The sequence below is a fragment of the Stylophora pistillata genome, chromosome 1 (genome assembly GCF_964205215.1).
Source record: "Stylophora pistillata chromosome 1, jaStyPist1.2, whole genome shotgun sequence".
NCBI classification, from domain to species: Eukaryota; Metazoa; Cnidaria; class Anthozoa; order Scleractinia; family Pocilloporidae; genus Stylophora; species Stylophora pistillata.
Genome location: NC_142519.1, coordinates 7421752 through 7438005, shown reverse-complemented (window position 1 = coordinate 7438005; position 16254 = coordinate 7421752).

Sequence of the window (16254 nt, the reverse complement as noted above, 5' to 3'; positions counted from 1 at the left end):
TTGCCAACAACCATTTTAGTTTACTGGGTGAGAATCGTGCTTGATTTCTTGCCCCATGCTCTTTAATTGGCCGCCTGTAAAGCTTGTTGAGAGTTTAACAGCTACTACTTGCAGCAACCTCTATATTCCCCCGATAGCTTTTCTTAACTCTAATGGTACAGAACTTTGATGACTCAGGCCAGAAATAACATCATTCACTCTACCATCCCTGTAATAAAAAACTTTGGATTTTTCTCTCCATACAGGGGGCCGCAAATGTATTTAACCCTCGCACGTTTATAAAAGCATTCGGCATACCTGCTAACAAAGCTTGGATGTATGTTTCAGGAACTTAGTATCTTTCAACTCGACACCATTTGCCTGAAACCAAAATAATAATTACGAAAGTTAAGAGATTATTTACTTCTGGAGTGAAATGTACTAAATGATTTGCCCTTTCAAACATAAACCTGAGTTATCAGGTTTTGTCAATCACAAAATTACACGCCGGGTTATTAGTATTCCTTGGGGACCTTCCTATATTATCATAAATATCTAAGACAAGCAGGTCATTTAGCTAGGTAATCTATGTTAAAAACCGCGCTGTACAGCACTTAGAATTATTTTCCTCACTCATTTTTCTCACACTGCAACTTCGCGTACAACGCAGTCATATCTTACAACGCAGTCATATCTTACTACGCAGTCATATCTGGTGTCCAATTGGGAGAAGAGCTTATTGTTTTTGTTTTAGCGGTGAATTGCGATTTCTTGTATGTCCCCTATTTCGTCGAAGAAAAGCTCGAACAAATACTGAAAGTAATGAGTAAGTCACTATGAACAACTAGTGCAAAGTGACAGCACTATCGAGCCAAACTGAGAACTGTTCTTTAATGATTTTTAACGTGAACCACCAATTCTTACTATTTTTAATTTCTGCGTTTTAATAGACTTTGACATGTTCTTGAGAAGATATTAAATCGGTTAGCGCTGTTGTTCCCTTCTAAATTATTTTGGTGGAAGCGCCTCAGAAGACACTGGTTTAACTAAAACCATGTTGGGCGACGTTACATTTTGACTGCACAACCCGCAATTAAATTTAATTTTAACAGCTATTCGAGTGTGTGAAGAACGGAAAAGAGCAAAATTACATACCATCGGCCTTTCGATGCACGGACGAATTAAAACTTTTTACAATTCCACTTATCCATTGCTTGTAACTGAAAGACCTTGTCCTTATTCTTGCGGGAGGCCGTACGATCTGTAGTCCATCGTAGAACTTGGCAAACTTAGCGCACTCTGCCTCGAGCGCAACAAGGTGATCTTTCGATTCTCTATCTCACTAGCGCAGTTGTTGTGCGGAACATGGACGAATAATACATCGCAGCGTGTCTTGTAGATAGCTAGAGATGCCATGCATGTTTAGGATAAGCGCTGAATATGGACGAGCGTTAAAGCCGCCACTGAAAAAGCACAATCGACCGATTTTCATTGTAAGGATCAGGCCTTTCACACAGCTGTCAGAATTAAAGAGAGGAAGAACGTCGATCTCGCTCACCTAAGTAGCGAAGTACACCACGAGCGGCGACGATGATCAAACACCTGGAAGATCACCGTGGTGTCCCTCTACTCTTTGGTATCATAACCAAGAGCGAGCCCTTTCGACTTGTCACTAAGTTTTACGGTTTATAAAACAAAGGCCCCGCTCTACACAAAACCTTAAAGAATGAAACACTAGAAAAGCTTGCTTAGCTTGGAATTATAAAAATTTCCTTTCTTAAAAATCGAAGATTTTCATGGTTTCCGTAACTTCGTATTTTTCCAAATTTCCTCTTTTACATGTTATGCTGTTTTGCATTTTCTTCAGCGTATAATTTAGTTCAGCGTCGATCATTTATCATCCTTAGAAGAAAATATTCTGATCTTTACGTTTAACTATAAAATTGCTTTGGCTTACATTGTGCGCATAAAAGGAGCGTTAAATTAAACATGAGTTGATTCCACGCGAGGGTTTTACCTGGAAAAATGCCTGCACACGAGAGACACCGACATTACCGCGTGTCCCTTTCTGGAAAACATTCGTGTTATGACAAGAAAGGTCAGCTTAAGGGTTTTGGGTTACCCAAACTATGCAATTTTGACGCCGAAAAGTGCCAAAAAGTAATTACAGAAACTTCATCCGCAACACCTTGAACGTGCTGTGGGCGCGAACTGAGATCTTCTCTTACAGTTAATAATTGCCAGGCGGAACTCAGATCCGGCTTAGCCTAATTTGCATAAATTTTTTTGGTGGGCAAAGCTCGTCATGCAATTAACTTAATGACAGCATATTGTTCAATTAGACGTGCTAGCTTAGGACTTTCTATGAGGCAGAATGCGGGGCCCGTAAGGGCCAGTTCAAACGTCGAATTTCACATGTGCCGAACTTAACTCCTAATTTAGTCGACTAAAATAGTTAAATACGGCATTTGGTTTAAACGTCGAATTTAACTCTGTCGAATTTAACTCTGTCGAATTTAACTCTGTCGAATTTAACTCTGTTCACTACTTATTTGCTAGAGGAAGATGTCTATTGAGCGTTTGTTTAATTGCTTTACTGATGCTTTTGTTTTGCTGTTTGTTTTTGCTTCGTCATCTTGGCTTTTCGTCATGATACTTTGACTTGATTCACGTTCCATCGTTTCAGTAAAACACGACCCACAATATGCCACATATTTTCCTATTTTCCACTCAGGAGTGCCCTCTTCGTTTTCAATAACCGAACACCTCATACAAAAGTATTACAGTACGTCAAAGATTTCTATTTTGTCTTTGCAATGCAAGAATCAAACTACGAATTCCTTCGTCTCCCACCATATTTTTGTGCTGTTTTGGCTTTTTCGCGCATGGCATTTACAGAATTCCTGGCGAGTTGTGGGTAATAAATGAATCATAATAATTTCCTATAATTCATGTATTAAGTTCGGTACATGTAAAATGCGACGTTTGAATCAAAAGTCGCACCTAAGTCGAACCTTCGACTAGTCGCAGATACGCCAAAAGTCGCATTTAATTTAAAACAGTCGAATTTTATTGATTCAAACGCCGCACTTCACATGCATTTAACTCTCGCATTAAGTTCGGCACATGTGAAATTCAGCGTTTGACCCGGGCCTAAAAAATTCGATAAAATTCTATCTTTTGTAAATTGCGATGATCAGAATCATTACCAACAGACCCACAGATTTCTAGCAATGATTGATGAGAACTAGAAACAAATCTTCAACCTCTTTGTCCTCGAGAGGGACTAAACTCCTTTTCGAAGAAACAATCCAATAACCTTTGTTTTAAGAGACAGAGCAAAGTGGTAAACGAGAAGAACAACTCAACGAGTGTCAACAGGTTCTTATTTTGAGACGTGTTATTTTAGAACTTCTTATAGGGAAGAATGTAGGATATTTTAACGAGCGTGACTTTCATTGTAAAGTCGACAAGAGTGGCTTTTTAATCACAAGATATAAAATTAATCCAATTACACATGTATACAACTTCACGTACCATGAACACATTTTTAGGTAACGTTTAAAGCCTTTTTTTTTTTTTTTTTTCGTAAAGCGCTGTAATTGAAATCTGTTATGGAATGAAAGGCTTGCAATTAGCCGTGTTACAGGACCGATCATTAATAGACGCGTTTTTTTATCTTCAACAAAGCTAAGGTAAAAAAAAAAAAACTTCCTTCGACTATGTCACGTCTAGCGGCTATAGGTATTTTTTCCACTAAGGTCTTCACTGTTTACCCAGAGAACTCTCTTATCTCATAACTCACCAATTAGTCTGGTGATGAATTGCTCAATCTTTTGGATTGGATCTCTCTTGCTTTGATTCTTCAGGAGTGCTGGTTTTTCCACTCTACCAAACTTACAATCCTAGTTCATGCATACAGGTAATGTATTAACAGTTAAGCTGCACGCATAGATAGGAGCGAGAGAAATAAGTACTTCAAAGGAAATAAATTCTCTCTGCCGTTTGACAAACTCTGGCTATTTTAACCAATTTTATTTTTCGACGAGGTCATCGAAGAACAAATGGATACATGCAACAACATAAACCCATATAAACTAATACCTGGGAATTAATTTTAAATCCTCGACATGAAACAAGAATAACGGAAAAAAGGCCTTAAATCACCGTGAATGAGGTAATGAAAGTGAAATAAAATGAAAAATGAGATTGTGGTTTTATAACACAGCTTGTGGATCATTGGGGAAACCTGTGAGATAGGTCTAAGAAACTTACCTCGTGGATGAGTTACTCGGTGATCATGGAAGGGCTAGTCAGCTCTTACAAGAGCGACAACATGACTCAGAAATGACTGACATCTGTCAAGGAATCAATTGTTCTTTATTTGTTAGGGTCAGCTGATCACCAATGAAAAATCAAAGTGTTCTGTGAGCAAACTCGTAAATTGACAGATGACTTAGAGTACGAGCAGTAGTTTAGCTTTCGTTGTGACTCTGTTGGCTGAAGATATATGATAAATTAAATTGTTTCTTTAATCATCAACTATTCAATGTAATAGCTTGCCAGTCCACACGAGGAGGGTATTCTGTTGGTACCTACTCAAATCTTGAATCAACCAATACTGAGGTATAATGATTTACAGTAAGTCAATGGATCAGCTATTTTAAACTCAACAATATTTATTTCGCACTAAGAGCTTGTTTTACATGAATTTGTTATTTGAACACCGACGAAAGGGACAGAAAAACGGTAAGCGAGCTGAAACAATGCAAGAATAAACTACAACAGAAGTAGAAAAGCGATAAACACGCATAAGTTTATAATTGTCGTGAGTAATTGATTACTACACAAATATTTCCCACTGAGAACGTGTTTTACAGGATTTATGTAAGCAACGCAAAACTAGCCTTAATTAAAACGTGGTGAAAACAATGCAAGAAAAACTGTAACAAAAATGACAAGAAACTTAGTTGTCGCGAGTAGTTCTCTACTACACTCCGACACGTTTAACACTGTTTTGGCTTTTGTAATAAAAGGTGAAATTATGCAAGAACAGCGACTTTTTTTAAGATCGTGTCATTTGTCATGGTTTGGAGAGTGATGCCAATCCAAGTTGTTGAATGGTCGAGTTTTCTTCAAGCTTATATCCTCTTATGTAGACCTTTTTACGTTGTTTTAAGAAACATTAACAACACATTTTAGTTATATTAAGAATGGTTAGCAATTTAAAAGTAAGTAGCGAGCTTACCTCATTTGCAAAATGTTTTCAGCCCAAAGAGCTAACAAGTGACAGCATTTTCCCATTGAGCAACAACTTTTCAAAGATCGTGTCAACTGTCATGATTTGAAGAGTGTTGCCGATCATTAGTTGGATGGCTGAGTCTTCTCAACTTATATCTTTTAATTTAGCCCTTTAAGTCAACTTATCCTAGTTAAGGATGGACAGCAATTTAAAAATAAGGAGCGAGCATACCTCATTTGCATAATGTTTACAGCCCAACGAGCGATCGAGCGACCGCATTTTCCCACTATCCAAGAGAGCTAGTGTTGCGCACGCACAATTCGCGAATTAATAATGGAACAGAGGTGGAGAGGTCGACTACACTAGCGTTGTTTTCAGCTTGAGGTGGAAGGCGTTGTGGTTTCAAAACTCCAATCAAAAACATAAAAACTATATTTACCCGTGTTCTTGAAAACCAGCGTCCAAAGTGGCCAGAGCTCTCCCAGGTAAAAGAGCGCTTGTAATTCATAAACAAGTGGTTTCGTATGAAATGGATGTGTCAGAAATGTCTAACTAAAGGAAATACCTCCCGACCAGAAACGCTCCGAGACCATGATCGTATCACTATTTTGCCGCGAAATTCGTCCATAGCAACACAACTTCTATCGCGTGTATTTCGGAAACGGGACGTTCTCCAATCTTCAAATTTAGCAGATAAGCTAATATTACTATAAACTCAATATGCAGAAGCGAAAAAGCATTCTTAATTAAGACGTCGAGTTGATAGCCTCCTTTACCACCTTCAGGTAGTTCATCATTACCGAAATGATACCGCCGCCCAGTTAGCCCAATGGATATTGCACTGGACTGTTATGCGGGAGGTCGAGGGTTCGAGCCCCGACCGGACCAACACTCAAGGTCTTAAAATAATTGAGAAGAATTTGCTACCTTTCTATAACATCATGAAATGGTTAGATATTCTAGTCTTCTCGGATAGGGACGAATAAATGAAGGTCCCGTCTCCTGCAGGGTTGGGGGTCGGAGACGTTAATTTCCTACGCACGAGATTATTGTGTGATGGATGTCCTCCCCTGGGGTGGGATGGGTGAGATTACTGGGCCCGCAGTAATTGGTGCAAGCTGTTGCGGTGTCCCTGCCGGTTGGCGAAGCTAAATAAACAAAATAAACCAAATCAGTTTGATATTAAAAGAACCGATATCATCACTGTTCGCCAATCTTCCTTAAAGAAAACCTAGGCACACGAAAAGAGGACGGATGTTTTTCATTATCAGTGAGCAAAAAGTGATATGCGGAAAGAAAAAGTGCCGTTTGGAAGTAAATTAGCTCGCCTCGCAGCAGATGGCTGATTTTTGTTAGAAAGGTTGTATCTCGTGAAGGTCTTACAAAGAAAAAACAGATTAGTCTGAAAATTGTATTTTCAGGGTATACTAATTGACAAGAACTTAACCTGGAGGCATCATATTGATTATATTGCTTCGAAGATTAGCAAAATAGTCGGTATAATCGTTAGGCTTAGACATCATGTACCTTTAAATACCCTTCTTCAAATTTACCGTTCGCTGACTTTTCCCTACACGCTCTACGGTATAGCTGCTTGGAGAGTGATTAAAAAAAGATTCTCACCTTACAAAAGCGTGCACTCCGATTGATTTTCTTCTCAAGCAAAATATCTCATGCTATCCCTCTTTTTATAACTTCGAATATCCTACCCATTAATATGCTCTATTTTGAAACCATTTCTGCCATAATGCATGTCGTTTCTACTAGCTCTACACCTAGGATTATTCGCGAGCTTTTTATTAATTCATCTGACGTCCATACATATACCACGCGTTTTTCTTCCAAAGAGAATTTTTTATGTACAGAAATCTAGATTGCATGTGAAATTGAAGTCTTTCTCTGCGTTTGGTGCGAGGTTATGGAACTGTCTAAACCCTGACTTGCGTAAGCTCACGAAAAGAGCATTTAAAAGGAAAATTCATAAGTTGCTTTTGACTGTACTTGGGATTGAGGACTATTATGTTGACGCCCATTCACTAATATTGAAATTCAATACCAATGATTATGGAAAATTATAACTGTAGTAGTTCGCTCACATCCGTATATCACAATTCTCTCCTCTCTACTTTCCAGTCTGTTCTGCCTGTATTTGATTATTATGTCTTGTTTTAACTCACCAGTAATTTTATTGTATTTAATTTGTATGACAACTGTAAGTATTTTTTAACTTGTAATCATGTAGTAAACTAATGCATGGCTGTGTAAATTTGCTTTGCTTGCTTGTAATTGTAATATCCTGTGCTTTATCTACGCACTTTTCATAGGTTTTTCTTACGTGTTGACACGTGTGGAGTGGTCTGGCTACGTCTGTCGATAAATAACTTATTTATAAGCAAAATCGACACGTCCCAAGGCCTGGCCCAGAACCTATTATTTTTCGTTCCTTTGCTGACAACAAACTGCGAGACGATATTACTTTTCCAACGATAGCCACTGTCTTGTTCCCTAAGGAAACTCATCACCCCGCTTGGAAGCACTTACATTATACACCGTGGAGAACAAACTTCCTTGGCTAAGGAAAAGGATCCAAGGATTTATTAACTTCGATTGGTCATTAGTAATAATGAAGACATCACAAAGATCTGCAATAAAACATAGTTAGTAGCTCCCTCTACTAATTATGAACAAAATCAGCAAACAACAAAGCTTTACCACTCGAATTTCTGAAACAACAATGAACTCTACGTGAAGCAGATACAAAATACGAAAGAAAAAGACAGCAACATATCGACAACTTCCTGCTCACGGTAAAACATCCTTCCTGGAAGTCTAAAAGTTCCCTAGAGACACTAAAAAATTAATTGGGACATTTTTGTGGTAAAACGTAATATTTTCGAATCTGATGTCGGTACCGCTTAATTATGCGACCTCTGAAGAAGTTTTGATTCCATAATTACTCTGATAACAATTTGGTAAACATGATGTCGGTATGAGTAGACTCTATTACTCACCGTCTGTGCTTGTCTCTTGTTTCGCTGGGTAAACATAAAGATAGTTCTTAGAGCAGAATTACTCTTTAAATCAGTCAGTGAAATCCCTTCAAGTAATTACCGCACTAATCTGTCCTTTCAGAAGGAATAAGCACGCCTCCCACGATTAAAGATAAGGAAACCTTTTACGTTCTTTTAGTACAGGATTTACAGCTTATCGCCTCCCACGCAGACAGACAAGAAAAGGTCTGTAGTTTTTTGCTTTGTTTTCTTTTTTCGTGGAGAAAATTTATTTTTGCTGCTTCATTTCCTACCCGTTTCGAAATGAGACATCTCTTACTTCTCAGCTGAGATGATGAAAACTTTCTTTCATTATTCTATTTAATCAGTGATGGTTTTTACACATTCGACTCAATGCTTAATCCATTCGTGCTTCCTCGATACAAAAAAAATGATGATAAATTTTTGAATAGACAAAAAAGTCAATGATTTGATAAATGAGAAAAAAAAAAGAGAAATTTCTTAAAAGAGAAAATAAATCAAAGCATATCAAATAAGAAATTGCCGAAAAACGTGTCTGTACTTTAAATTTGACTGGTACTAAACCGTTAAGACGAAGTCCTTTATTCGGAAATGGACTGTGACATTGTACAGTCGCATAGACGGTAAAGTGATTAAGCTAAGTTTTTAATCGTTTAAACAAGAAAAGATAAAACGGGAAAGATAATCAGAGAAGACTGCTCAAAGCATGAAGTTTTACATTGATATTACTGTGTAGGTTGTACTCACAAACTTTATCCGAGAGGGATGGAATTGTTAACACAGTAACCAGCTTCAACAACTAAAAGTGTAATTACTTTTCATTAAAACTATAAAAATGTGACAAGGAAAATCGCAAAGATGTTACTATATAGCACGACTATTAACTATTCTCTTTTTTGTAAACTTTGGATTCACGGAAATATCAAGTTGTTATCAGACTGTTGTTGATTCTTTGAAATCAGTCGCCTGACATTTTAATTTACCTAATCATTCTAAGCAACATATGGCAATCTGCGGTCTTTCCTTACACTTAGGTAGCACGGAAAGCCGTAAAACTCTTGAACAAAAGCTCATCTTTCAAACCGACAGTCTAAATCCCACAGGTATCAACGAACGCTTTTCATTCCACTAGTTTGTTCGCGTTTTTCTCGTTGCCATGTTCCCACCAATCACGTAGCTCCATTTTCTGCCTTTAAAAGCACACACAACCCACAATTCCTCTATTCGCTCCGACGAAGGGCTAACGCTCGAAACGTCAGCTTTTATAATCGTAACGGTGGCCAATTTACCATTTAAACTTTGTTTATATATCGAAATTATTTCGGTACCCCCCCAACGCAGCCCCAAACAGTTTCTTTAGAAACTATCAGCCTTTATTCATTTGTCTTTGATTCTGACGATCATCAGTTTCGTATCCACAAATAAAATACTTCATTTTATCCCATTTTGTTATTATTACCTACCAGGTATTAGATCGCAACCTTGTTTTTTTGTTTATTTTTTTTTTGTTCTTCTTAGGGAATCATTAGTAAACCAAGTCAGATTGAGGGAGATGAATATCGGACGTTATTTAAGAATGGTGAACACCACATAAACAACTTCGTAAACAAAAGATATCTTTAAATTTAGATAAGTGGAATCTTGAAGTGAAGACAAAATTGTTAACTGAATTAAAAAAAAAGATTCAAGAAGGGAAGTTAGATTTCTCCTGTTTACATCCGACTTTGCTTTTTAGACCCAAAAGTGACTTTTCCTCAGTTCACGAGTAAAAACAGACTTTTGCTCACACAGAATCAATTATCCACTTTGTTTAAGCTTTTTTTGTAAATGAACAAATGCATTAAGCAGGTAGAAATTCTTAGGAGTCGTTTTCGCCCATTTCTAAAAATAGAAAAAGAAAAAGGAAACGATTAGGTTAGTTTTTAAGAAGTCCGTATATCTGGCAAAAATTGTTCATTACCTTCGCTAGGCCTTCCGGTGGACGTCTCTAAGTTTCAGTCACTTAAAGATCCTTGAACTCCTGATTTGGCAGCTTTGAAACGAAAATAGTTGCTTTACACCGAACAAAAAAACTTCCCGTCTAAAGAGAATGAAAACATTGTGGTCCCGTCTCACATACAAGGGCTTGTGAGACGGGACCTCCATTTATCGTCCCTATCCGAGAAGACTAGAAAGTCTAACCATTTGCAGATATTATAACAAAGGCAGCACTTTCTTCTCAGTTATTTAAAGACCCTGAGTCTTGGTCCGGCCGGATTTGAACTCACGACCTCCAGCACAACAGTCCGGCGCTCTACCAATTGAGCTAACAGGGAGGCTAGCTCATTATATATATAATCATAGTACCTACTAACTGCAGACAGTACTGTTTCGGCCTTCTGGGCCTCATCAGTGCAGTTTTTTTATGTTTAAGGCGGACGGCCAGGCTCCCGTTAGGGCGGTGCAATGCCTGCCGACCTAAATGTCTAATCCAAACCCGCCGCCAGAGTGCAAGGGCTTGAGGGTTGGGACCGCCATAAACGGAGGGCCCACCAGGACGCCAAACTCGCTGGGGGATCGAACCCCACCTCCCAGGTTAATCACACACTTTCAAAGATTAAACTCCCATGCTCAGATTAGTGATAATGGTTAGTCAAAGCACCAAAATACCACACTCACGCATACCCGCTGACACACTTACCTACAACAGTAGGGACAAAAGCAAACAAAAACATGGACAAAACATGAATAGAACAGAACCACTGTGCAGTACACCAATGAAGGAGACCCAGCACAAGTGGCTACATGACAGACACAACAGGACTGAGACGGAACAAAACCCCTGTGCAGTTCACCAATGAAGGAGACCCAGCACAAAAGGCAACATGACGGACACAGGAACACACGGGGGAGAAGGGGGAGAACTAAAGATTGAAGACCAGAGAGTTGCCTGAGACAGAAGCAATAACGCCACGAGCGCACCACTGTCTGTGGAAGAAGCGACGACGTCTGCTAGATTTGCACCGCCTGAAGGCTAGAGGTAGATAAAACTTCAAGCGGGCTTTAATGGACGCAATCACCGCAACGGCACCAGGACGAACATTACGGAACCGCTAATCGTTCCTACACAACCAAATACAGTACTTAGAAACATTAAGAAAGTAGACGAAACCCCAAGGGACAGAAATCAATTCACTCGTCTTAAACCCGAAAAGAACATGACGTAAAAGAATGACAGGACTCATAGGGGAGAAAACGAACAACAAAGACTGGACCCAGGAGAGAACACTCTGAGCAAGCGGACAATAGTAAAACAGATGCTCAAGTGACTCAACCTGGGGACCGCAAAAACAGAACGGAGAAACCGACAAACCAAAAAGAGAGAGACGCCGAGCGGTGTACAGAACGCCATGCGCAATCTTCCAGTTAAGGTCGGTGACACGACGATCCAGGTCGAACATAGACAGGGTACGCCACGTGGCAGGCCAATCAAGATTAGGGAATTGAAGTTCATACTTGTACACACAACGGGGCTGGACCATGTTCTCAGAAAGGAGATACAAATAGCATGACTTAGAAGACATGCTGACAACAGGGGAACAGACCAAAGGAGACGAAGAAGCATAAACAAGGCAATCCCTGGACGTGGCAAAAGACCCATCAAGTTTCCGCCACGCTAGGATCAGAGACTGGTAGAATGGTGGCAAGGCTCTAGAGTCAACAGAAAAAGGGCGGGAAAACGCAACGAGAGGAGAGACACCAAGGACAGACTGAAACCAAAACGACATCAGTGAGACCCAACTGGAGGGAGAGGAGGCAAACCTCCTCACCCATTGACCCAGAAGAGCCCACACCTTGAAGCGAACACTGACCACTGAAAAACCACCAAAAAGAGCTGGCTGTACTACTGCAGCGCGGGCGACGAGCTCCCGCTTGCCAGACCAAAAGAATGAAACACAAGTCGAGTAAGCTCCGTCTCCACCCAAGCCGGCATGTGGATGAGTGACGCCACATACCAGACCCGGGAGAGGGCGAGAGCATTAATAACGAGAGCCTTGCCGCGAAAGGTCAGAACACGTGAACGCCAGGATTTGAGAACATGGTCCACCGCAGAAATGCGCGGGCGCCAATTATCCTCTTCCAGGTTACCAGGACCGATAAACACTCCAAGGACCTTGAGTTTCGAAGGTGTCCAATCGAAAGGGATGGGGGAGTCCGTACGGCCCCGCCAGCCGCCCAACCAAAGGCCCTTGGACTTTCCGAAGTTGATCTTTGACCCGGACGCCCGCTCATACTGATGATAAACTTCCAGAGCAGCTTTGATCCCATCGTCGGATGTTAAAATTAACGACGTGTCGTCAGCATACTGAGATATGGGGGATAGTGGGGGACACCCCGGGAGGGAAAGGCCAACGATACGGGGGTTAGAGCGAATACTACTGGAAAGGACCTCCGAAACCAAAACGTACAGCAGAGGAGACAGGGGACACCCCTGCCGGACACCTCGCGAGAGACCGAAAAACGGTGTCAGATGACCATTTACATTAATGGCACTTTGGACCTGCCTGTAGAACAAGTCTACCCAAGCAATGAATTGGATGCCGAAACCCATGGTGACAAGGGTAGATCGCAAAAAGCCCCAATCCACCCGGTCGAAGGCCTTGTCTTGGTCGAGGGATAAGATTGCAACCGCGGTGCCCGTAGACTCAGCATAACTCACAACATCACGGAGAAAGGTGACATTCTCCCCTATAAACCGACCCGGCACTCCACACGTCTGGTCCCGGTGCACGACCAGGTGAATGACACGGAGGAGCCGGCCAGTAATGGTTCGTGATGCCAGTTTATAGTCGACATTCAACAGCGAAATGGGACGCCAATTCTTTGGATCAAGACGATCCCCCTTTTTAAAAGACAACGAGATCACACCTCTACGCTGAGAGAGAGACAAAGAACCGGAGGAAAAACAGTCGTTAAGAACAGCTACGAGATCAGCACCGACTACGTCCCAGAAACGAAGATAGAACTCCGCTGGAAGGCCATCCAGTCCAGGAGCCTTGTTCCGCTTCATGCCCTTGAGAGCCTCATAGACCTCGAGGGGGGTGAGGATGCCCTCACAACTATCAGCCCGATCTCGCGGAAGGACAGAAGACAGATTACCCAAAAGAGAAGATTGGATCAAAGTGTCAGTATGAGAAGCCGTATATAAGTCGGAATAGAAAGAGCCGAGAGTAGCACACAAAGCAACAGAAGAAGAAACAATAGAGCCACCGGGCTCTCTCAGCGCAGAGATGCGGCGGTCGGCAGACCGCTTCTTTTCCAGGCGGAGGAAATAGGCCGAGGAGGACTCATCCTCCTCAACCCACTTAACTCTTGATCGCACTTGAGCACCCTTGGCAACGTAGGTGTCCATAGCTGCCAGATCCGCCAGCGCAGATCGGTAAGGGCCCGCGCAGGAGGTCATGCCAGCATCCAGCTTGGCCCGAAGATGATCGATCAAGCGAACGAGGGCAGCCCTCGATGCAGTTGTTTGAGATGACTTTTTGCGACAGTACCTAATGGTAAGGCCTTTTATCCGACCTTTCCCGCGGTCCCACCATTTGGCGAGAGAGGGGAAGCCAGGAAGGGTACGACGCTACGAAATCCACTCTTCCCTAACGAGCTGGCAATATTCCGGGTCATCTATCATGGATATGTTCAGTTTCCAGTAGCCTGGCCCAGGTGGGACGACGTCGGGAACAGAGACAGACAGCACTACTGCACTGTGGTCCGAAAAGGGGCAGCAGTACATAGCGCAAGAGGACACCGATGGGAGCCAGGCAAAGGGCACCCCAAACAGATCAATGCGCGACGCCAAACTGCCATCCCACCTGGTCCAGGTGAAACCCGAGGAGGAGGGATGGAGGTAACGCCACACATCCATAACACAACATGCCTCGAAAAGCTGGGCCAGCGAAGAGGAACTGTCTCTGTATGAACTTGCAGGTTCAGAACCACGCCGGTCAAGGGCTCGGTCAAAGACGGCGTTGAAATCCCCAGTAAGCACAGTAGGGACAGATGGATCGACTTTTGAATGGAGGGCATCAAGGAATATATTGCGCGCAGGGTTGTAGTTAGGGGCATAGACACAGACCACACGGAAGACTTTGCCAAAGAGAGAGAATTCACATTGCAGATAACGACCATCGGCAGACCAGGAGTTTAGAAGAGATAAAGAAGAACGATAGAGAATAACACAACCACACGAGTGAACAGAACCAGAAGCCAACACAGACGAAAAGCCGGACGATGAAAACCACAAAGAACACTCAGCCAGAGTGACACAATGAGTTTCTTGCAGGCAGACAACATCAACCTTCACGGGGAGGGAACGCAACCACTGCAGAAAGCCAAACCTTTTAGACTGGGCACGCAGACCATTACAGTTTAAGGTAAGGATGGAAAGAGCCATCACTGCGCACAAAAGGGAACCCATCATGCTTAGGTCTTCTTCTTACCGCCCGAGGACCTCTTGCCAGCCTTACCCAATGCTGCTGCAGATGGTTTTGCAAGCTTCTTACGCCGGGACAAAGCCGACGTAGCCGGAGGTTCTGGATCCGGGTCTCGGGGGGTTGACTCAGAACCAGCGTCCGATGCAGGCCTCTTACGAGTAGCCATGGCCGGAGCTGTATCCATTTCGGAAAGCTCGTCGGCCAGGGCCAAAGAGCTAACATTATTCTTACTGGTACCTTTACCACTAGTAGAGCCTTTTTTGGCATTCTTATCCTCTTTACTATTTACTTTAGCAGGGACCACACTTGCAGTTTCCCCTTTACTAGATAAATTATCAGTAGCGCTACCGTTATTAACGTTAACTACACTAATTGAATTAGGGGCACTGTCAGTACCACCATTTACTTCATTACTAGACACTAGTTCTCTATCATTATTTTCAGTTGACCCAGAAGGGGTCTTACCCGAGGCGTCTGCCCCTCTAGTTTGCTCCTCATTCGGAGCCTCACTATTTCCTTTACAATTACTGACATTACTCTCTGACCCAGTCCGAGGAGAAAGATCAGTATTAGCGCTGGCATTGGTTAGATACTCAGCGAGCTCAACCTCTTGTGGGGCACTATCAGCAAGTTGTCTAACAAAACTATTAGCTGCAACAGACAGCATTTGGACTGCCTGGGTAGCATAAGCCTCATCCTCAAAGAGAGGAGCACCCGACACCGAGGCCTGGGTACTAGCCGCTATTCCATCGGCCACAGGGTCACCACTGGCCGGGGGGACGACAGGAATCTGTGCCTGTACCAGTTGGCCGCTGGAGTCCAAAACAGGGGTGCCCAATACCATGCCTGACACCTGGGAGGCCGCTTCACCCACCAAGGGTTCGGCTTCACTATCACCATCGACAGCGTCTTCGCACTCGATATCACCAGCCGCCTCAGCAGCATCGCCCTCATCAATGTCACCCCCATCATCGCCAGCCTCTTCCTCCCCACCAGCGCTACCAACCGGGGCCCCAGGGGCCACCGGGGGGGCCTGGGGAAGGATCCATGCAGATGTACGATCCCTAGCAAAATGCCCCGCCTTGTGGCAGCGGCGGCACTTACCCTTATCAGGGCACTGTTTTGCCGCGTGTCCAACTTGTCTACATATATCGCATCGCAAAGGCTGGTCACGGTACCACACCTTGCAGCGAATACCCCCGATGGAAATGAAACGAGGGATTTCCTTTTTGACAACCATTTTGACAAGACGGCAGCCAGTAGAGACTGACGGCTTGCCAGGCCACATTTGATGGCGGACAGACTTGATCTCACCATAGCTTGAAAGCGCGTTCTTAACTGATTCCACTGGGCCCTCATAAGGAAACCAGTGTACGACGACCATACTAACTTGAGGGGGTGGTGGGGGGGGAGAAATGACCTCACATTCGACCCCATTAAGAACCACCGACCCACATTCCTGATAGTGGAACATAGCTAACGCACCCTTTTCATCATCAAAAGTCACCCTGGCAATAAAACCGGGACACTG